General features: G+C 37.7%; 1 pseudogene; it reads left to right on the forward strand.

Annotated features, from left to right (window-relative positions):
• The first annotated feature begins 6,746 nt into the window (after positions 1-6,746).
• LOC117928324 lies at positions 6,747-23,803 on the forward strand (annotated as a pseudogene).
• The last annotated feature ends 26 nt before the right edge of the window (positions 23,804-23,829 follow it).

Raw genomic sequence — 23,829 nt, forward strand, 5'->3', positions numbered from 1 at the left:
CACCGCCACGCGTTCGCCATGGGAAAAGAAGAGAAATCTTGATTTGTCGATCTTACAAAGCCGCCGGAATATTCTCTGTCTTTTTTTTTTTCCGGTGAAGTTTGCATTATGATGTGAATGTTCCAGCGCGTGATGATGTAGGATAAGGTTACAGCCTGATCAATCCAATTAACGGCAGATGATGCAGTCATTAAGATCTAGACGCTTACCAAACGGGACACACGTATCCTTGGGAATCTCCAAGCGAGCCATATTCCCATATCTACCTACGTCTCCAAAAGGAAAAAGAAAATATTCCATAAGGTAAGGCCGTCATATAAATTGAAGAGGGAATTTTCTGAAAAAAGACAGGCAAGTGAAGGATTTTTTAGGAAGGAGAAAAGAGGATCAACTGAGGTGATTTTCGGGAAAGGGGAGCACTCTGCAGAGAAAGGAAGAAGTTGCAGCCACACGGTGGTGGGAACACATACACAGGCCTGCCTTCTATAGGGGAGTCCAGGGGAAATTCACATCTTGGAGAAGAGAACCATCAACCGGTTGAACACGGGTTTCTCGCTGAGAGTAGTCCACGCATCAAATCTTCATCTCCACGGGCTGCATCCATCATCAGTCCGCGCATCTGCTCTTCATCCAAACGGCTCCATATCAGGTTCCGGAGCGTGATCTTACACTGCAAGTGTCACGGCTGCACCCTGCGCCATACCAGCCGCACATCTCCGAAAGCACCTTCAACACGCACCTCCACCTGAAGGAGATCCACTTACACGGCTGCCACTTTGGGGAGAACAGTCCACGCACTTAGCCGTTGGGTAAGTTTGGTTTTTATGTTGTGTTGCTTTAAAAAAAAATATAAAAGTCTGATTTGATTCCTATTTAGATTATTATATTGGGTTGAATGCTTTATTGGTCCAGTACGTTTTCTTTAATATGGCAGCAAGAATACTGCTTTTTACTTTAATTGTTTTAGTTATTATATTTGGTGTATCACTTTCACTTTGGATTATTATATTGGGTGAGTGGGTTGATATGTTTATTAGCTTCAACACGTGTTTGTTTTGATATGGCAATACAATCTCATATTTGTTTAATTTTTTTTTATTCATCACGTTAAAGGTTAGTTTTAATGTATTATATTAAATTCATAAAATATGATTTTAGGTAGCTTTACTTGAAAAAAATAAATACATATTTTAATCTTTATTTGATGTGGTTTTGATTCATTTAATTATTGATTATTTATTTATTCATTTGTTACCAATGTAATGCTTTGTAATTTATTTAATTATAATTAAAATTGATTCTATAGGTTAGAGATTTGGTTTTAAAAATCATTTTTGTTAGTTTTTAATTTTACTTTAGATTTAAGCACTTTTATAATTTTAGTTTATTAATAAAATTGATTCTATATTTAAAAGTTCATGTCTTTAATTTACTTTTGATTTAGTTTAATTCATCTATTTAGTTCAAATACATTTATAGTTTTAGTTCATTGATAAAATTGATTCTATGTTTGAAAGTTTGCGTTTTTAGATTACTTTAATTTAATTTGATTCATTATAGTTAGTTTAGATATTTTTTATAGTTTAGTTCATTAATAAAATTGATCCCATGTTTGAAAGTTTTAGTTTTTTTTTTAGTTTGCTTTGATTTAATAATTTATATTCATTATTTCAGGTGTTTTCATAGTTTTAGTTTATTAATAAGATTGATCTCATGTTTGGAAGTTCATATTTTTAGTATTCTTTGATTTAATGTGATTCATTTTGATTAGTTTAGATACTTTTATAGTTTTAGTTAATTAATAAAATTGATTTCATGTTTGGAAGTTCATATTTTTAGTATTCTTTGATTTAATTTGGTTCCTTTTAATTAATTTATGTGTTTTTATAGTTTTATTTATTTATTGATAAAATTGATTCTTTATTTAAAAGTTCAAGTTTTTAGTGTACTTTGATTTAATTTAATTCATCTATTTAATTTAGACACTTTTATAATTTTTGGTTCATCAATAAAATTAATTCTATGCTTGAAAGTACATATCTTTAGTTTGCTTTGATTTAGTTTGGCTCATTTTAATTAGTTTAAGCACTTTTATAATTGTAGTTCATTAGTAAAATTAATTCTATGTTTGAAAGTTCACGTTTTTAGTTTAATTTAGTCAAACTCGTTTTAATTAGTTTAGGTACTTCTATAATTTTAGTTCCTTACCTGAATTGATCCATTTTTAGTTTTTGTTTCAAAATCATTAATGTTAGATCCTGATCACCCTTATCTAAATTTATATGCTTTTAAAATCCTAGCGGTTAGTTCATGAATCGATACCTTGTTAGTTTGTCTAATCTAGAATGCTTTGCTTGTTGCTTTAGTGATCATTCACTTAATTTGATTTCTTTTTCTGAGGCTTTTGGAAACTCATGAAGATTAGCCTCCATTCTCACCTTCAATTTTCTTGGTTGTCAAAAATTCTACTTTGTGATTTTGTTCTCTTTTGTTTTGCTTGGTATTTTGATTCATACACTTTATTGCTTTCAAATTAATTTCTTTTTATTTTTAAAATACAACACTATTCTCAAAATCTCATTTTCCTTAAAAATCCATTTCAAAAATTCATTTAGAGTTCTTAGAATCAAAATCTCATTTTTTAAAATATTGTGCAACCATGTTTTGATCGGTTCACATCTTTCAAATAAAATTACAGTTTTGAATAAAACACGAATCAAAGCTTGTGGTCCCAAATAAATAAGATAATTCTAAGCTAAATTCGTGTATATCGATTGGGGAATTGGTTAAACCCCTACATAAGAAAATCTTTTCAAAATTTATCTTTGTTGCCACATTTGACACTTGTTGAAATCATGTCTATCTATTTTTTTAGGAATTATATACAAGCGGTATGTGATAATTGATGATTCTGTATACTTTGATCACTTTTGCTATGCTAATTAGATAACGAGCATGCTAGGATTTCTATATTTTATTATTTGTTATCTAACCCCTTACAACTTGAGGAAGCACGTTACAAATTATCTATACTATCTAGGTATGTCCTCTATCACCTACTTTCTGAATTCTGTGAATATGCTTGTCATTGTGAAATAATGCTTATGTCTAATAATGCTTGAGTGTTCTGATATACATGTTTCATTGTTTGATTATTTCTAATAAAATACATGTTGGATGATATATTATTTAAATTAACCATCGATGTTTTATGATAGTGCTTGAGAAGCGGTCCGGGTACGCATCCTAACCTTCCTTTATTATGATTTGATCTTGTTTGACATGCTATTTTCTGAAACCACCTAGCCTACTTAGGTATCCATAATTAAACCGATTAATTGCTACATTCCCCTTAACTTAGTTAGTAGACCTTTAGAGGGCTTAGAGGGGTGCTACCTTTTAAAGGTACCTTCCCAATAGTAACTTGATCCTCGACTTAGACTCGGGTTTTTCAAAGACATGTTTTTTCCAAAATTATGGAGTCATATTTTAGGGTTTTCTTTCTTGTTTTATTTTCCCTTTAAAATAAAATAAAATAAGTGGCGACTCTAACTTTTTCCATAATTTTTCACAAATAAAAAGCGAGTCTCGCCGATCGAGTGGGGGCGCACGTGAAAAATGCGGTCCACAGCAAGATGTATCAAGACTTAAAGAGACATTTTTGGTGGAGTGGGATGAAGAGAGATATTGCTCAATTTGTAGCCAACTGTCAGATTTGTTAGCAAGTGAAGACTGAACACCAGAGGCCTGCAGGGTTGTTGCAACCTTTACCTATACTTGAGTGGAAGTGGGATAATATCACTATGGACTTTGTGATAGGGTTGCCAAGAACTAGAAGCAAGAAAAATGGAGTTTGGGTGATTGTGGATCGTCTTACTAAGTCAGCTCATTTTCTAGCCATGAAAACTACTGATTCCATGAACTCTTTGGCTAAGTTGTATATATAGGAGATTGTGAGATTGCATGGATACCTGTATCTATAGTGTTTGACAGGGACCCTAAGTTTACTTCTCAATTTTGGCAGAGTTTACAAAGGGCTTTGGACACCCAACTGAATTTTAGCACCGCTTTTCACCCTCAGACAGATGGTCAATCAGAGAGAGTGATCCAAATCTTAGAAGACATGTTAAGGGCTTGTGTTTTGGATTTTGGAGGAAATTGGGCAGATTACTTACCTTTGGCAGAGTTTGCTTATAACAACAATTACCAATCTAGCATTGGCATGACACCTTATGAAGCACGCGGCGAGAGAGAGAGAAGGGCACTGTGCAGAAATTTGGTCACTCGCCGGATCTTTGACCGGCCGTTTGGACGGCCAAACGACCTCCGCTTCAGCCCAAATTCGGAGGAAGTGCTTTATTCAACTAGAGGAACAAGTTTATGGTGGCTGATTTCATTTTTTACGGTCAACTTCTTAGATTTGTGGTAGGGGAAAACTAACCCTAAAACTCAAATTTAATGTATTTTTCATTGGAAAAAAATTTATAAATCTGATAATTATGAAAGTTAAGTAGATAATTTTGATGTTGTGTGAACTTTCTGGAATGATTTGGGAGTTTCTGGATTTTTTTTTGTAATTTTCGGAATTCTTTGTAATTGATAATTAATCGTTTTAGGTTGTTAAAAATTATTAGAAATATAGGAAAATTTCGGAATTAGGGCAAGAATTCAATCTAGTGATTTATGAATTTTTGAAAATTGATTGGAATATTTGCGGTAATTTTATTGTGGAAAATTAGTTATTTTCAAATATTGGGAATTATTAAAATTATTGAAAATTCTGAAATTGTGAGATAAATTCAAGTATATTGATGTGTGAATTTCTGAAAATTTGTTGGTGTATTTTCGGGAATTTTAAGGTGAAAATTTTATTTTATTGGGTTATTGAGAATGTTGGAATTATTGGAATTGTAGAAATTATTGAGGAATTTTGGAGTTTGTGGCATTCACTTGCATCATGGTTGTATGAAAAAAAAAATTGTGAAAAGTGTATGAAATGGAAAAAAATAAAATAGAGATGAAAAGTGAAAGCTTGTGGAGGCGAATTAAGCAGGGAGAGAGATCCCTAGGGTGAAAGACCCAAAAGTTTACCTCGGGAATACTCCGAATGGGGAGTATATTTGGGTGCGGACGCGTATCCTTCGATGAAAGCCCGAGAACGATAATGCATTGTATGACTGTGTGTCACACATTCGTATGCATTCATTTAATGATTGAATGTTGTGGGATTGAGTATAATGTTATATGTTAAATTGTGTGACTTGATTTATATTGGTAAACTGTTGTGTTTGGGTTATTGAAATATAGTAATCCCCCATTAACCCTTTGGGTGTTAGGCACCCTACTGAGCATGTGGAAATGCTCACCCCTTCCTTTTTATATATTTTTAGATGCAAATATCACTCCTAAGGATCCACAAGTGGGACAGGGAGGACTTCAGGATACCCCTGGAGCGGTTTAGTGGAATGTGTTTTATTTTTTTTATTGTGTTTGTGGTATTGAGACCTTGTAATAAGTGAATTATGGATAATGTAATAAGACCTTAATTTGATTAAGGAGATTTTTATGAAATTTTATTTTGGAATGCAATGATGTTTGAAAAAATAAAAATAAAAAAAAATAAAAATTTCAGAGTGTTTTAGTTGACTGCCAGCGTGGAATAAGAGAAACCCTTAGGGTCAAACCTTTGACCTGGGGTCACGGGCCAAATTTTGGGTCGCCCGAAATTTGGGTTGTGACATATTTCTTACCGGTTGGTCACCACAACTACATCACCAACATGAAGCTTTCTTTTTTCTTCTTCTTATCCTTCACAATTATGGGTCTTGAAAAAAAATTTATTTTTAAGAGAATCTCTCATAGTTATTAGAGATTTCTCAATTTTGGTTGCCTTTTGTTATGATTTAAAAGAGAAAAAAAATTGGTTTAATTTGAGAATATTTAGATCTTAAACTATTGAACTTGTAATTTCGACCGAGTCCACTCAGAATCTCAATGGAGGGGTCTAAGTTTAATTGGTTTTTAGTGGGCTCTGTGTTGAAAGGTTCGAGGCGGTCGAGTTGTATCGGACTCGGCTGATATTTTGAACCACGACTGTTACTGATTTGATGTGATGTGATTTTCCCTTGATGCATACGATTGCCAATTATTGTGCCGATGCTTGTCATTATGTCATTTATGATGGTCCCCGTTCAACAAGAGGGCCTTGGAACATGGATGTGTAGCGAGATGCGACTACAGTGTGAGCTGTGTCCTCATAATCTTCGAGCCCCACTCTTCCGATGGCCGGGTCTCGTGCGCGTCCTCATCATCACGACCACCCTCTCTCCGCAAAAGCACGAGCTGGAGACATGCACTTTGTCCTTTTTTATTTTTTCAAGATGCGTAATGTTGTTCATCAATCCACACCATGTAGTCATTTCAACCAATGGCTCCACGTTTTAATTTATTTTGTCACCTACTTTAAAATCTACTTTTAAGCATTGAAGTTTGCACCTTCAACAGCTACTTTGTTTACAGGGAAATGGAGGAGGAGCAGAGAGAGGTGTTGTTGAAGAAGGATTACCATGGGGGATGCCCAGGATGTAGAGTGGAGCATCTTAAAGACACACAGAGAGGTTACCAGTTAACAACTGTTTTTTGTGTGGATTGTGGTGCTCTGCAATGGTAACTACACTCTCTCTTACTACTATTATTATACTACAATACTTTCATACCACCATCTTCCTTCCATTGAGCCTTCATCGATGGTGGAGCTCACTATTATGTTAACTTCATATGTATTTGCAGTAAGTAGTAAATAACATGAAAAATATTTGAATGAATTAGATTGGATTTGGTTTGGAAAAAATTTCAATTTTTTTAATTAAATTTTGACTAAAAATATTGAAAATTATGTTAAAAAAAATGAAAATTAGGAACCTTATTTGGTACTAAAATTTTTGCTTGAAAATGATGAAAATAATAAAATTGTATTTGTAGATTAATTTTTATTTTCTTTTTTTTATTAATTATTTTAATAGTAAAATAAAAAATATGTATATAATTAACAAAGGAGTTCATAAACTGTAATCTTCTGTTTGGTACCCCTTTTTTTTTACATGAAAAATAATTAAATAATTAAACTATATTTGTTCATTAATTTTTTATTTTATTTTTTATTAGTTATTTTAACATTTTAATAATTTTTTAATAAATATATAATTAATAAGGGTATTTTTAGAAATAGAAGATGTAAAAAAATTAAATAAAAACTATTCTTAAAAATAAAAATAGAAAATGAAAACAAAAAAACTTCAACCTAAATATCCAAATATATTCTCCAACTTATTTTCTAATTTTTTAAAAATAAAGACAGAAAATTGGCTACACAAATAGGGGTTAGATTTTATTTTTATTTTTATTTTTTTGAAATTTTAAACTAAATGCATTTTGGAATTTGATAATTTGTTGGGTAATGGTGTTTGCTTTCCATTTCAGCGTTGCCCATATCATCTCTTTTTCCGTACCTTTATTCATGGTGAGTACTGCATTCTCATTGGAAATTCCTATTATTATTGCCATGGATGATGTTGTAAGTTGTAACTAGTCAGCTTGTATGTATTTGGAGTTGCTTCACTTCACATTTGTTTTCCAACCGAGAACTTTCATGAAAAGAAGAATTAAATTAATGTCTTATTATTCATATTGCACCATATAGAACTTTTAATGCTCACGGTTTAAATGTGTGATGAATCTAAATCATTTAGTAATATCCATGAGATCAACTACAAGTCCATGACGTTGAGATACAAGTAATGAGACTTTACAAGAATGACAACTGGACGGGTTTGGGACGATCACTCTCATCCTAACCTGCTATCATTTATATAATTAATTCTCACTCTTGTACCAATAATAAATTTAGACAAGATTATGGACATGAGAATTTTTCATACCCACCCGCCCTCTTCACCTTGTTTTATTCTCAACAATTTAAGAACATGAGTTCCTAACACACTTGTGTTTGCTTATATTCTAGTGGTATTTTGAATCATGGAAAATAGAAGTTCTTTCTTAAGGTAAGAAAAGAACTTAGCATGTGCTAAGTGTCTAATTCATGCGCATTATCGTTCAGGAAGCCAAATTCAACTACATTCTTCCGCACAATCATTGCTAGGAGAGACATTATTATCAAGTATGATGACTAATTCTTAACAAATTCAAACCAACAATTTTGAAAACAAAGTTTCCTTGGCAAGCATGCATACATAATGACAAGGTCGCCAAGCTTTGTCTGCCACCCCATGCCGAAAAGGTTGGAAGTTCTCCCGTAACATAGTGATAACATGTGTTCTAGACAGTCTAAACAAATTTTTTGACAATATCCCCTTGCTGAAATTGAATCTCCAATAGATTCCCATCTTCACATAGGTTGATGATCAAGATGTTCATATTGTTGAGATTTTAGAGCATGTGTGCAAGCAATGCTTAAACAATATTTCCATTTGTTAGATATTATGTTGAACTCTTATCACGTAACATTCTATTTCTTCTTCCTTCGAACCATTGATTCAAGTTATTCAACATTCACCCTATATAATGAATAGATTTCTACTTTCTTTCTTTTAAATAAATCTTTCACCTGCAGATAAGGACTTCAATATAGCAAAAACCGAGAAAGACATTGGCTACTATGCAGGTTATGCAGGTGATATATTTTCTTTACATCTTTCTATCTAAATGTATATGTCCATTAATATTCTCCTTTTAGTTGCACTGAAATGGTCTTGATAATCCCTTTCTAATATGAAGGGGCTTCGTATATTTTGGACGAGCATTGACATCTATTTTATGGGGAGTGGTGGCTGATCGATATGGTCGAAAACCTGTTATATTAGTAGGCAACTGCCTCAGTGTGAGTAACCTTCATTCAACTACAAATCTCAATTCGAATTTTTCTGCAATTGTCATATACCTATTTTCTCATAGAAATACTGATTATTTGGTTCAGGTTATTTTCAACACCCTTTTTGGCCTTAGTTTAAACTACTGGATGGCATCTCTTCAGGTTTCTTCTTGGAAGTATGAGTACTTTACTTGGACCAATAATGGTATTGTTTAATGCTTATGACTTTTGGACGATCATTTGATCATTATATTAATGCCTTAAATGCTTGACTTATGGTTCAATTTATTGGTTTTTTTTTTCTGTATGTATTTCCCATCAAACATGATCAGTTTCTTCCTAATAGGCATATGCAACTGAAATTTTCCGTGAAGAATACCAAGCTTTAGGACTGTCAACAGTGAGCACTGTATCTTTATGTTCATCAAGAGTTCATAGAAGTGTTGAGCACCACCATAAATCCATCACTGATAGTTTTAATTTTATTTTAGATTAATACAGCATGGGGCGTAGGATTGATCATTGGACCAGCATTGGGAGGTTTCCTTGCCCAGGTACTTCTTTTTCCTTCTTTCTTATGCAAGAATATGGTTCCTACAAAAGTTAAAATATTGGAAATTAGCAGCTGCTGGAATATTAACTAACAGCAGCAGTAAGTAAAAATCACATTATTTTCTCAAAGGTAGTATTCACAAAATGAATGGTACTGTTAGTCTGGTAAGATGAAGCATAGAAGTGGGAGAAGAAATGCAGGAAACACAAACAAATAAAAAGAAAACATAAAAAATAGTTTTTTGCTAATCTCCTAATTGAGCTAAAATCTTAGGCTACTAGATAATGAATTCGGTATCATGTTATATAACTAATTGACCAAAAAGCTTAAGTTGTTGGGTGCTGGACCAACCTTAACATCTTTCCTAACACATGACTAGATTGACTAAGATACTGTAACATGCTACTCTATATGGGAATGTAGCAAAAACCAAGAGAAAAACCATTTTTTTTTTTTTTTTTGTTGTTCATGTCTCCTTTATGACTTGCCTTGTAAGGTTCATGTCTCCTTTGTGAGGATTTTAAGTAAAGATGCCCAATGTAAAAAAGAAGAATAAGAAAAGACTGCTTGTGCTCAGATCATGTGTTCAGGTCTGAAGAACCTTTGATGTAATACATGAGGTGAATATGGGGGGTCAGGGATCTAAGGATTTCAGTGTTAGAGGTATGGGAAATAGGTGATTCAAGATGTATGGCTTGCAGATAGAGGCAGTTTTGGAAATTTATGGAAATTCTTGAAAACCAGTTTGGTGAAATTTTAAAAACAAATAATAATAAGAAAATCAGACACCAAAAGTAGAGATCTATAAATTAAATCACCCTCAGCTCAGACCCTCCTCCTCAAGAAGATGCATTTGGCCTAAGGTTGGGGGAGAAACAATGACACTGAACCGGTGCTTTTGGCCTTTGATTCAGACCTTGATTCTGTTCCAGAAATAAAGTGCTCAGTCTAAGGGAATGCTCCTAAGGTTGCTTAACTTTTGGCTCTCACAACCAGTGCAACAAGCATTTGCCCCAATTAGGATTCTCCTAAACTTAACATAAGCAAGTAAACCATTGGAGGACTTATCTAAGGAATGGTTTGCCTTAGCTTAACCCAACCTTTGGTGCCTTAAGGGATTTAGCTACTTATGTTTAAATTAAAAGGAGTAAACAAAATGGTAAAATAAAAGAAAAGAGACATGGAATTTACAAGAATTAAAACTGGAAAAACTGTAATGAACCGTCCTAAAAGATTAGAAACAGAAAATTAAAATTGCTTTTCAAATACAGAAGTAAACAAGAAATTGAAATTGTTTCTTACAACCAAATCTCAATTCAAAACAAAATGAAGAAACAAAACAAAACTGAAAGTCCTCAACGTTGAAGGTAGAAGTAATGGCAGTGTTGAACAATTGATGCTAGAAGATGATCCAAAAGATGTTTCATTCTCAATGATGAATGAATTCTCTCCATATTAGATCTTGACTCTCCTCAATGACCAGAATAGATAACTAGCTGTCTGTCATTGATGCAGTATAACTATTTTTGGAATCCAAATGCCACATGGAGATGCTGCTTGGAGTGCAGAAAGGTGTCCTTGCCACATGTGAGCTTAAATCTCAATGCCTTGGAGTGTATTAATGACCAAAGAATTTATATGTCTGCTACAGACTTGTGAGTGGCTGTGATAGGACTTGAAGTTATGCATAGAGGAATGCTTAAGTGAGTTGTGCAGACATATGCATAGACTTGTGTTAGCTTGCTTCGTAGAGGACTTGTGCGCATGATGCTGAGCTTGAGTTTATGTGCAAAACTTGAGTATGAGGTTTAATGGCAGAGAGTGTGCTGATGTTGCTTTGAGAGAGTCCATGTGCAGGAAGTGGTGTGCTAGGCCATATGCATTGGGGATTTGTATGCAAAAGCCTCTGCATATGCAAAGTCTTGGGTTCTCTGTGTGCACTCCTTGTGCTTACCTAAAATCCTTGTGCAGGCTTAAGTGAGTGAGTGTGTGGTGTAATGCAAATGTAGAGCTTTTGTGCAGTCCACCAACTCCAAATTCCTTCATTTTTGCATCCATTCTTCTATTCTTCTCCCTCTGACCTTTGGAAGCTTCCATGGTAACCTCAGTCATAAATATTTTCACCAAAAATAGCTCCCAAAACCTGAAATTAACAAGGAAACAATTCAACACAAAAACTAAGGCACTAAAAACAGACTGTCAATGGATAAGTCATAAGCATCTCAACACACTTAAGTGAGCTCAATAAGCCCCATTACAGTGCTGAGTTTGGGTCTTGTCACCATCCCCACCAGCTTGTTGCTAGTCCTCAACACTAAACGCAAAACAACAAGAAAGGGCTCAAACTAAGATAAATCCTTAGAACAAACTAGCTCAATTTCATGGCAGCAAAAAATAGATGTATAGTTTCAAGACCTGGTATGGTTACTTTTCCTTTAATATGTATTTGGTGCTAATTTTCCCCTTAGACACCTCTTTTAGCTCATAAAACTAAGCTTAGGAGGGCTTCAAATTTTCTTGCTTGGCCTAGAGCACTTCAAGGTCTTCTGTACCTCTCTGTTAATTTGGATTACTCCTAGCTTTAATGTTGCTTAGTTGAACATTAACTTTGGTACTTGAAGCTTTATTTTGCTGCTTTTTATTTCTTTCTTCTCTTCCTTTCTTCTTTTCAACTTTTCTCATTTCTTGATTTTCTTATTACCCAAGCCTCAAAGAATAAAGCAGACCACCTAGCTGCACACTTCAGATTCTCCCTTTGGAGGAGAACTACAACTCTTGCCTATGGAGAAGAGGCTTGACACTCGGTTAGGATCCAAGTGGCTGATTATTTCTTATTCCTAAAACTAATGACAGCTTATTTGAAGTCTTTCCCACCTGATAAAAGTCTAACTTAGTAGTTTAGAACAATGGAGTAGACTACACATTGCGTGTAAGGGAAGAATGGTAGAACCATTAGATTTCAAGAACTCTTAAGAGTCTGTTTAGAATTTTTTAAGAAAACTGTTTTCCAGACCAAAAAAACAGGGTATTTTGAGAACTGTTCTAAAATAGGGTATTTTGTAAAATATATTTTAATTATTTTAATTTATTTTCTTGTGTTGTTTCAAAAAAAAAAAAATCTATTTTATGAAATATTGGAAATATAGAAATAAGTTAAAAATATTCCAAGTTTTCAAACAAAGCTTTTTAAAAACATCATAGAATTATTTTTTACAACTGTCTTAAAAACTGTTTTTCGATAACTGGTTTCGAAAGCATTCCCAAACAGGTCCTTAGATGTTCAAGAACTATCCCTTACTCCTCATTCAGCCTATTCAGCCTCAATTTTGTAAGGTAATAGAAGTTGCTAATGAGATAACTGGGACTACACTTACCAATGAGGGCAGGAGGCCCTAAGTTAAGAGTTTGATCCTCCCTCAAGACTCTTCTTACTAACAACTGAAAACTGACTCAAAACATAGTGAACACACAGAAAATAAGCTGACTAAAGATTAAACGAACTGGAACTGAAAGAGAACTGTAAGTAAACAAAAGCTAGACTAACAAATAAACAAAAAGAAACTGTACTGACTCTTCAGTCTTTCCACTCCCCACCAGCGTTTTGCATTGTCTCCAAAATAGAAAATTGGGAATAAGAAGAGTAAATAGCTCAGTCCACTAAAACTAAAGAAAACATGAAAATTTACCCCAAATGGAGCATTCCAGTTCACAATCTGGCCCTTCTTCTTTTCTTTCAGTGTCCTCATCTGATGCTCCAATATGTGATCTAAATTTGCTATGACTGGATAGTCCATGTTTGTCTTCTGTTGTTTCACTGCCACTCTCTTTTGTTGCATCTCCTTAAAATAAGCTTCATATCCAAATGCATCTGGACCACCATCTTCTGTAGAGCAATATTCCTCATCTGCTCAAAGACAGGGTGTTCCCACATGATTAGCAGCTGAGTGATAGTCTTGAAAATGGCAACTTTAGATCCAAGCATCTATTTGAGGCCCTCTCGGATATACAGTCATGCAGCTAGACCATAGCTTCAAAGATCACCTTGGGGAAGGTGAGATGTTCTCCTTTGAGCATGTGGTGCAATAGCCTTAAGCTAGTCTCCTTTCTGACCTTGCTGGAGCCATATGGGTAGAAGTTATAGGTGAGGAATAGGTGTTGGAGCCACATTTTTTCAGGCAAGTTGAAATTCATTATATATCTCTGACTTGGCCTCCATCCTTTGTAGTAGCCGGGGGACAAAATTATATGCCACCTACCTCATGCTGTAAGGCTTGACTCTTGGCCTCCTGTCTGCATCTGGAAAATCTGGAATGGAATATGCTTAACAAGGCAATGTCTTTTGTGGTCAACTCATAGCTTCTTCTATCCACTTCAGTCATGAACCTCTTCCCTCCTAGGTCTCTGATGATTACCATATCTTGGTTAAAAAGCTCCTGCCAGTCCAGGATAAGCAAGGTCAAGCAACTGTAAGGCCTCCTTACTTGAATAGTAGATAAGTTACTGAGCTCCACTTGCTGCCTTTGATTCTTCATCAAATCTTCAATATTGAGGCTTGCCTCCATGACCACCCTGTCCTGGGACTCTGTTTTAAGCTCATTCATATTGAGGATAAAAGGTAAGGACTTTAAGGGTGGAATGGAATCTTGAGATCCAGGTAAGATAAACTCTGGGATGTCAGGCTCCTCATATTCTGGTGGATCAGGCTTCAGCACCTCCTTGGATTATATATATTTGTCTTCATATGGGTCCTCACTGCCTTCAGAGCTACTGGAGGGTGAGGAAGATTGGTTTGATGAATCCTCTGATTTCTGTTCAGGTTCTTCTACTTTCTCTTCCTCATTTGGTTGTTCAACCACCACAAGCCATTTCCTAGCATCAGCATATACATCCCACATTTTGATCTCTCACCTGTATGGGCATTAAGGAAAGATCAGGAAGAGGTAGAGGTCTCCTCTAGACTGCTGAATGGACTCTTTTTCAGAGTTTGAACTTATAGGCACCTCTTCTATTAGTCCCTTTTGTAACATAGGTCTCTGATCCCTTCCTACTTATTTTTGTTCTTTCTAGTTCCATAACCTGCTGTTCTTGGGCTTCAGAATTAGTTGTCTCAATGACTTCAGGTCCTTTTTCTTCTATATTCTGACTTCTGAGAATTTCCCAAATCTTTGCTTATCGGCTCCTTTTGCTGTTTAAATTCTGAGACTTGTATTTTAGTAGCTTTTTCCTTATCTTGCCTACTGGTTTGCTCTTTGTATGCATCCTCCCTCTTCAAATTCAACACCTTTACCCTTTCCTTCCTTTTCTCGAAAAAGTCCACAATCATTTGCACCTTTGACTTCCTAGGGCTAGATTTGGAAGTTGACTGCTTAGCCTTTGAAGCTTCATGTTGTAACAGATCCATCAGCTCAGAAATGTCTTCATCCGACATAGAAAATTTCTTCTTCTGAGCTTCAATTATATCCCCCCTAGAAGAAATAATTTGTCTGGGTTCTTCTTCTCTCAACTGTGTCTTCATCCGTTGTAAAATCATATTCTGATTGGGGAGGTTCTTCAATATAATTCCAGTCTTTCTTCCTTTGGTTGATTCTTCTTTCGGGTTGAGGCTTTTTAGCTTTTCTTTTTGAAGCTGCCTTTCTTGATTTATTCTTAGAAATTGAATTCTTGGAGGTTGTAGCTCCTCAGATTTCCTCAACACAGATTGGGCGAATATCACTGGCTCAGTTGGCAACACTAGGGTGTACTAGAATCAATAACAGTAGCTTCCCCTTGTGAGCCAAAACTGCCAGATATGCCTTCCAAATGCTTCAAAATTCTGTCCACAGTTGGGTATGCATCAGTTTCAACCATAAATTCTTTCTCAACCCCTGTAGTATCCTTTCTAATTGGTTCCTTTTCAGCAACTTCATCAATTTTAAGCCTTTGAGCAGGCTTTTCCTCTATTTTCTCAGTTGTCTTCTTGATATTTACTATTCCAACAGCCTCGCCTACAGCTTCCTCAATTTTTTCAATATCCATCTCAACAAATTTCTCTCCTTTTTATTCAGTTGTTTCTTCAACATCCATCTGCTCAGCAGTATTAACCTCAGCAGTATCATCAGTCTCTTTGGCAATCTCAGCAGCCTCAGTTCTTTTATCAATATTTTCCTCAGATTCCTTTTCCCTCTCAGCCTATGGCTTTTGCATCTAATCATTATATCCTTATCATTATGTCATTAAAATCTTTCATACCCCCTCCAAAATCATCATCATCATCAGACGGAAGTTCTGGAAACCTTAGGTTCATTGGACTTTCTTCTAGGGTATTCCATGCTAAAGTAACTTTTTTTTTTTTTTTTGATAAGTAAAAGAAGTATATTAAACGAAAAAAGGAAACACCAAAAATCGGTGCCCTCTAAGTATACAGGGAGTATACGCACCACCTTCCCTAACTAGGAGCCTATCCAGTCTACAAAACTTACAAGAGAAGAATGACTCTCTGCTAGGGAACCCCTGACCCAAGACCAAAGATTACATACAAAAGAATATTTCAACCTTTGAAGCGAAAGATCCTCATCCCCAAACGCTAACCTATTTCTCTCCTTCCAAACTGACCAAAAAATACATAAAGGCGCCATTTGCCAAGCCTTCTTGCGTCTTTTTCTCACAAACCCTCCATTCCACCCAAGAAGGGTTGTCTTCACTGTACATGAGGAGTCCAAGATATACCAAAAAGGGAGAAAAGGAGGTTCCATAGGACCCACGTCTTGACACAATGCAGTAGGAGATGATCCACTGTTTCTTCTTCAGATAGACAGAGAAAGCACCTGTTTGCCAAAGAGAACCCCTTCCTTTGAAGTTGCTCCTGTGTTAAAACTTTACCCCAAGAAGCCTCCCAAGCAAAGAAAGCGACCTTGGGAGGCACTCTTGCCCTCCAAATTCATTCGCTAGGGAACATAGAAAGGCCCCCCGGCTCCATCAAAGAATAAAGGGACCTAACTGAGAAAGCCCCATCATTTGAAGCTGTCCATATCACTCTATCTTCCTCTTCCCTTTGAACCCTGAAAGCTTGGATCTTCTGCAACAACCGCTCCACCAAATCAAACTCCCAATCGTTAAACGCCCTTGCAAAGAGAGGAGACCAACCAGCCCCATCACCTACAGGATTCCACACCTCCGAAACCCAAGCATTCTTCGATATGGACATGGAAAAAAGAGATGGGAAGGACTCACAAAGAGGCCCATCACCACACCACTTGTCTTTCCAAAATTTCACTCTTTGCCCATTACCCAAATGGAAAGCTACTCTGCCATCTAACAACCCCCACTTCTTCCTAATTGCTTTCCAAAGCCCAACTCCATTTCTTCCCATCACATCCCGAGTACACCAACCCTCCTCCTCTACGCCATACTTGAGGCTAATTACACTCCTCCACAACGCCTCTCTCTCATTAGCAAACCTCCAATTCCACTTACACAAAAGGGCGTTATTCATTAAAGATAAATTTCTCACCTCTAACCCACCTTTTCTTTTCTCCAAGCATACCAAGTTCCATCTTACAAGGTGAGGTTTATGGGCTAGAGCTCCCCCACCCCACAGAAAATCCCTCTAAATTTTCTCCAATCTCAACCTCACTTTTCTAGGCAAATGAAAGAAAGACATCAAATAAATAGGCATACTGGACATAGTGCTTCTGATTAGGGTTAGTCTTCCCCCTTTAGATATGTACTGCCTCTTCCACATAGCAAGCCTTCTACAAAAACGCTCTTCAACCCCATCCCACACTGCCAAAGAATTGAAAGCTGCCCTTAAGGGAATTCCCAAATAACTAGAAGGAATCCCTCCCACTTTACACCCCAACTCCAAAGCCAAACCCTCTATATTCAGCACCCTTCCCACCGGGATCATCTCACTCTTCTCTAAGTTAATCCTCAAACCCGAACACGCCTCAAACCACATGAGAAGCCAGCTTAGATAAGTCATCTCGTCTGAAGACTCCTTACAAAAAACCAACGTATCGTCCGCAAATAACAAATGCGATAAATGCATCCCCTCACCCCTCCCACCATTCACCTTTCACCCAGATAAGTAGCCCCCACTAATAGCCCTTCTCATCATACTACTGAAAACCTCCATGGCGATCACAAACAAATAAGGGGAAAGGGGATCTCCTTGTCTTAACCCCCTCATGCTTTGAAAAAAGCCGGATGGAGACCCATTAACTAACACAGAGAATTTCACTGTGGAGATACACCAATCAATCCACTTTATCATCTCTCTCCAAACCCCATCTCTTTAAGAACAGCCAACAAAAAGCTCCAGCTAACACGGTCATAAGCCTTCTCTATATCCAACTTGCATAACACCCCTCTCACATTGTCTTTCAATCTTGAGTCCACAGCCTCGTTTGCAATCAGCACTGCATCCAAAATCTATTTACCCTCCCAAAGGCATTTTGAGACTTTGAGATCACTTTCCCCATCCCCTTTTTAATTCTATTGGCCAGCAACTTGTAGAGGTTGCCTACAAGGCCGATAGGCCTGAAATCTTTCAAATCTTCAGCACCTCCCCTCTTTGGGACTAGGACAAGGAATGTTGCATTTAGAGATTTTACAAATCTACCCCTCTCATGAAATTCCTTGAAGAAGCCCATTATTTCAGCCTTTACTAAATCCCAACTGAACAACCACAAAGCCATGGTGAAGCCATCCGGGCTTTTATCCTTGCCTAAATCTGAAAGTGTTGCGAACACGTCCCCTTCCGTAAAGGGAATTTCCACCCCCTCAGCCTTACAGCTATCTAATCTCATGAAGGGCAGCCCCTCAACACCAGGACGCCACTCCCCTTCTTCAGTGTACAGATTATTAAAAGCACCCACCACACTATTTTTTAAATCTAACTCCTCCGTATGCCAACAATCATCCACTTTCAGCCTAGACAACCAGTTCCTTATGCTATGCGCATTCGCCATCCTATGAAAGAATTTGGTATTATTGTCCCCCTCCTTCAACCACAATTCCCTTGATCTTTGTCTCCAAGAAATTTCTTCCCTCAACACCCATGTCTTATAAGCCTCCTTAGCCTCCTTAGCCTCCTTCTTTGCTTCACAATCCTCCAGACTCAAAGTTGAATGATTCTCCACTGCATCCCAGTACACCACCTGGCTAAGAGTTTCTCTCTTCTTAGTTTCAATTACCCCAAAAACTTCTTTATTCCAAGTCTTTAAAAGTACCTTTAAGGCTCTTAATTTTGCATCCAGAACAAAGCTAAAAGACCCAGTAAAAGTTAAACTGCCCCACCACCTCTTCATCTGATCCATGAACCCCCTTTCCTCTAGCCACATATTCTCAAATCTGAACGGAGACGGACCCTCTTCAAACCTCCACCTTCAAGTAGGATGGAAAAATGATCAGAGACTGGTCTAGCAAGAATCCCCTGCATGGCTCCATTGAACATTCTGTCCCACTCATCTGTTACTAAGAACCTGTCGAGCCTAGATTGTGACTGATTGTTTAACCCACCTCGCCAAGTAAAGGGACCCCCCTGTAAGGGGTAGTCCCTTAGCTCCAAATCCTCTACCACTTCAGTAAATCTCCTCATTGATGCAGATAGCTCGCCCCTCCTACTGCGCTCTTCCGGGTATTTGATCATGTTAAATTCTCCCCCCACACACCAAGGATCTCTCCATAACCCTTTTATTAACCCAAGATCCTCCCAAAAAACCTCTCTATCCCTTCTGCACACCGGCCCATAAACTCCGGTGAACACCCACCTCATCCCATCCATACAATTCTTGAACAGACAAGACACTAAAAATATCCCTTCTTCCACCTCCAACAATTCAACCACTCTGTTATCCCAAAACACCAGAACACCTCCAGCTGCCCCCTAGAGTTAATTGCTCTCCAGTCAATATGTCTTCCCACCCCAAGGCTGCGAACAATCCCCGTACTCATATCCTTGATTTTAGTCTCCTGCAAGCACACCACGTCCACTTTGTTGGATTTTATTACAGACTTAATGATTTTCCTCTTATCACTATCATTTTCCCTTCTAACATTCCATGATAAAATCTTTGTCTTCATTTAACCCCTGACCCAGAAGCCCCTCCAAACTTGCCTACATTGGAAGCCAACTTAGCTCTTTTATAGCTTATCGTCCATTCCAGCTTCTTTAATTCCCTGCTGGATTTTGTAACCGAAGACTTTGTCTTTTTATTCTCCCTGTCCTGATTTTTTTTCAATTCTCCCCCTCATTCTCCTCAACAGGTATAGGATTTCCTCCTCAAACCCAACTGTCGGCATTCCCAAGCAGTGACTGAATTTCGCAAGGCAGCTGAAGCTCCATTCTTCCTCTCCTTCCCCCACTTCCACCTGAAGGGCCATCGTCTCCACTAATGGGCTTTCTAAAACCCCTCCAAAAGGAACAATGGCTAGATCGGGCCCACTTGCCTCACTACCCGTCACTCGTGGAGACAAGTTCCTATCTTCGTGGACCGAGGGGTCTACCAGCCTCTCTTCACACGGAGAGACCCTACTCCTTGCTTCTTCCACAGCCCCAACCAATCCACTGAAAACCCCCACCTTCCTCAACACAACACCATCCGGCCCCATGAAAGGAGTAGAAGGAGAAGAAGCCCCAAACCCCAAAGAGAAAATAGGGAGTTTGAGGTGACGGGGGTACTTGGAAGCTTCGTCCAAAAGCGCGTCATTGGTGGGCTTCAGATGATCGAGGGATGGCTCCATGCCGCCGATGCTACCCACGACCATAAGCTCTTGCTCCAGCTCCACAAAAGTCCTGACAGCCTCGAGGGAAGCCCTAGAAGGGACGGGCTCCCTTAAAAGATCCAAATGGGCTTCAGGCTTAAAAAGCCCAATAGGCTCCTCAGGCCCCTTAGCCCAGCCCGACAACTTAGGACAAAAAGAAGACGGGCCCTCGGCCCAACCCGCATCTTCACCTGAAAGCGGCCCACCAACGCCTTTTAAAAAATCCCCTCTGCTAGCCTTGGGCCAGGCCCACTCCCTGAGCATCCCACTGCAAGGTTATCAGCTAGCCTACCCCTTACTCTGTCAACCTTCCTACTTTCACTGTCACACGCCACCTTCACTTCAGCCCCCTTTTTTTGAAAATCAGCTTGGGGCTCCCGTACTCTAGATTCAGCGCGTGAGGCTCCCCCACCTTCATCCCTAACCTCCCACTCACTTCTCATCTGCATCCAAGAGCAAGACATAGCCTGCATCACCCTCGGTGGGGCTTCCCAACACAGGCAAAGCTCCCACCTGGAGTTACCAGCCTCCACCTGCATCGACCCTAGCCATTTCATTCCCGAATCTTTGACCAAAATCCGAGCCCACTGCAGCTGAGAGAAGAGGGCCATTTCCTCATCCACAGCTACAAACCCCCCACAACAATCTCCAATACGCTTGAAAACCTCCCTACTCCAAAGATGAAGAGGAAGTCCTACAACTCTCACCCAAACTTCTTAGCATGGCTCTCTTTCCAAGTGCACCCCACTACCGGTCCCCACCTTTGCAATAGAAAGTCTCTATCCTTAAAACGTCTGCTCCCTCTAAGAAGCACCATATCAGCTTCCCATTTGTTTTGAAACTCAAACAGCACCAGGGCCCCACCCAACCTGGATATTCTTAACTCCCCTTTCAGTAACCAACTCTCATACGCCCATCTCTTCAAAGAAGGCAGTGACGGGATAGACTCGGGACTACCACCGAAACAACCCACCAGGCAATGCCTAAGTTGTTCCTCCCTGCTCATCATTTCCTTTTCCTATAGGTGCACCCTCATAGAATCCACTGACTCACCTATCTTCCCTTTAACTACTTCTGCATACGAACCTGACTCATTCTCTGAGGTATTGACATTGCTCTCCACCTTATCCATGGTTGACTCACACTGGTAGCTATTCCTCGCATCTGTGGAAGAGACCCCAAGAGCCCTCAATTTCTTAGCCAACAAGAACCAACCCCCTACTAAGCCATTTCCCTCAGGAAAAACTAGATAGAACTTTTTCCTTTCCACAACTCTGACCGAGCAGAGTAAAAATCTCCCAGCCACATTAGAGCGACATTCTAGTTTGAATTTTCTTGCTACTTCATCCCAGACTTTTAAAAGCTTCGAGTTAGATTCTCCTCTGCACCAAGCTTCCACACCTTCCAACAGAAGACTTAAACCTTTTCTCCAAATCTTATCCAAGAGGAAAGACCTTTACTCCTTTCCCAAATAGTTCCTCTCAGCTTTCCTCTAACCTCTTCAATGGAGATTTCGAATGCCTTAGATTCAACGGCAAACCAGCACTTACCTCCTTTCGAAACTCCATTGGAGTCCCTCACTCCCATACTCTCTCTCACAACCAAGACCAAGAATTATTATTTTATTGCTCAGCTATATGAATGGAATTTTGTGGGAATCATTCAAAAATAGTCATCACTTACTGAGGAGGGAGTTCAGCATCTGTAGAAGCCTCACTGAGAACCCGTTCCAGTTCTTGAATGTTCTGCTTTAATTCACATGACAATTTGTCATGTGCTGGAAGTTTTGCAACGCTAGGATAGTATGCTCCATGCTAAAGTAACTTTTGCCCGATCAAAAAGGGTTTTTCGCAAAAGTTAAGGTAGTATAGCGGTCTTAGGTGTCATCCATTGGGATGAATTATTTCCTATAATTAAGGCTTGAATTAGGGGAAAAAATGATTGTGATCAAGTGAAATTAGATTGACAATTCATGATAAAAATTCAAAATAACAATGATTTCAAATTGAGAGGAACAATAAAATGTAAAGTAAAAGGAAATTAATAAGGAAAAGAAACTCTCGGAGTTAGGATTTTCTAGAAAACAATCTCTATGGTGAATAAATATTGAGATCTATTTTTCATTAAGTTAAATTGAAAATCTAAATTATCATCTAAACCAATTTTTGATTTAGCTTTAGGTCTAGATCTAATTTCTCTTCAAATTAGATTATCTAATCCAAAAGATCAATTTAAACCACATATTCAATTCATCTTAAATCATCTTCCAATTATTTACATAATACAACTATTCGATCTCATCAAATCTAACTTTAAGAATTTAATGAATCTACTTAGTTTGCATTCGAGACAATTTGAAGAGAAAAATCTTCCAAATTCAATTAATCAATCAATTCCATGTGTCAGCTATTTGGGCCTTGTGCCTAAATAAAATGGCCTGTTAAAGAACTAATATGTTTGTATGTGGCTTTGACTAGACTTCACAGAAGAATGCTGAAGGGAGCTACACAGACATGTGCACATGCTCTTATGCTTGAGACATGTGCAGGGTTGCTGAGCTTGAGTTTATGTGTAGAACTTGAATGTGGATGTGTAATACAAAGAGAGTGTGGTGATGTTACCTTCGCAGATTCCATGCGTAGGCTATATGCATTGGGTTTTTTGATGCCAAAGCCTTTACATACACAAAGTCTTGTGTTCCTCTGTGTTCACTCATTGTGCTCAATTATCCAAAATTCTTGCATTGGCTTAAGTGTGTGTTGCCTTGCTTTTGCACATCCCACCAACTCCAAATCCGTCACTTTTGTATCAATTCTTCAAGTCCTTCTCCCTCCAACCTTCTTGGCTCCTCCCATGGTACCTCATTCACAAATATTTCCACCCAAAATAGCTCCAAAAACCTGAAAATAACAAGAAAACAATTCAAACACAAAAAAGTGAGGGACTAACAACATACTTAGGCAATAGATAAGCTATAAGCACCTTAAACACACTTATCAATGGCCAAAGAAATGTGATTTTTTGTGAGAATTGTAGCTAAAAGGTCTCCTAAGAAGTAGATAAGAAGTTACTAATGAAATGTCCATATTTGTTTGTACCACCAATTAGAAGTTGCTGCTACCCCTCCTTGTGTCTCTGAAGTTTGCTTCTTTTGTGTCTCTCAAGTACTTTCTCTGTTTTTGTTTTCCTTCCAGTAAATTTGATAACATAACTAATGGTTTGATATTCCTGGATGATTTTATTAATTCAGCCTGCTGAAAAGTATCCGAATATATTCTCCAAAGAATCTATATTTGGAAGGTAAATAGATCTTTGCCTCCTTAGATGATGGTATCAATTTTTTTTCTCTTGCTCTTTGGATTTTGGTGTATTTGATGTTACAGAACATGAATCTTTGATGCAGATTCCCATACTTCTTGCCCTGCCTTTGCACATCTGTTTATGCATTTGGGATAACTATTGCCTGTTGCTGGCTTCAGGTAGGTTTCTCAATCAGTTCAGTTCCTTGGTCACTTCATGTATTACCAACAGAACTTGATTTAAGTAGTATTCTCCTCACTTGTCAGGATGGATGTAAATTTCCATACTGGAAAAAGAACATCATTCAAATACATTATTGAAATGACCTGAGATTTTTAGAAGCTTT

This window comes from Vitis riparia, chromosome 13 (genome assembly GCF_004353265.1).
Source record: "Vitis riparia cultivar Riparia Gloire de Montpellier isolate 1030 chromosome 13, EGFV_Vit.rip_1.0, whole genome shotgun sequence".
Taxonomy (NCBI): Eukaryota; Viridiplantae; Streptophyta; class Magnoliopsida; order Vitales; family Vitaceae; genus Vitis; species Vitis riparia.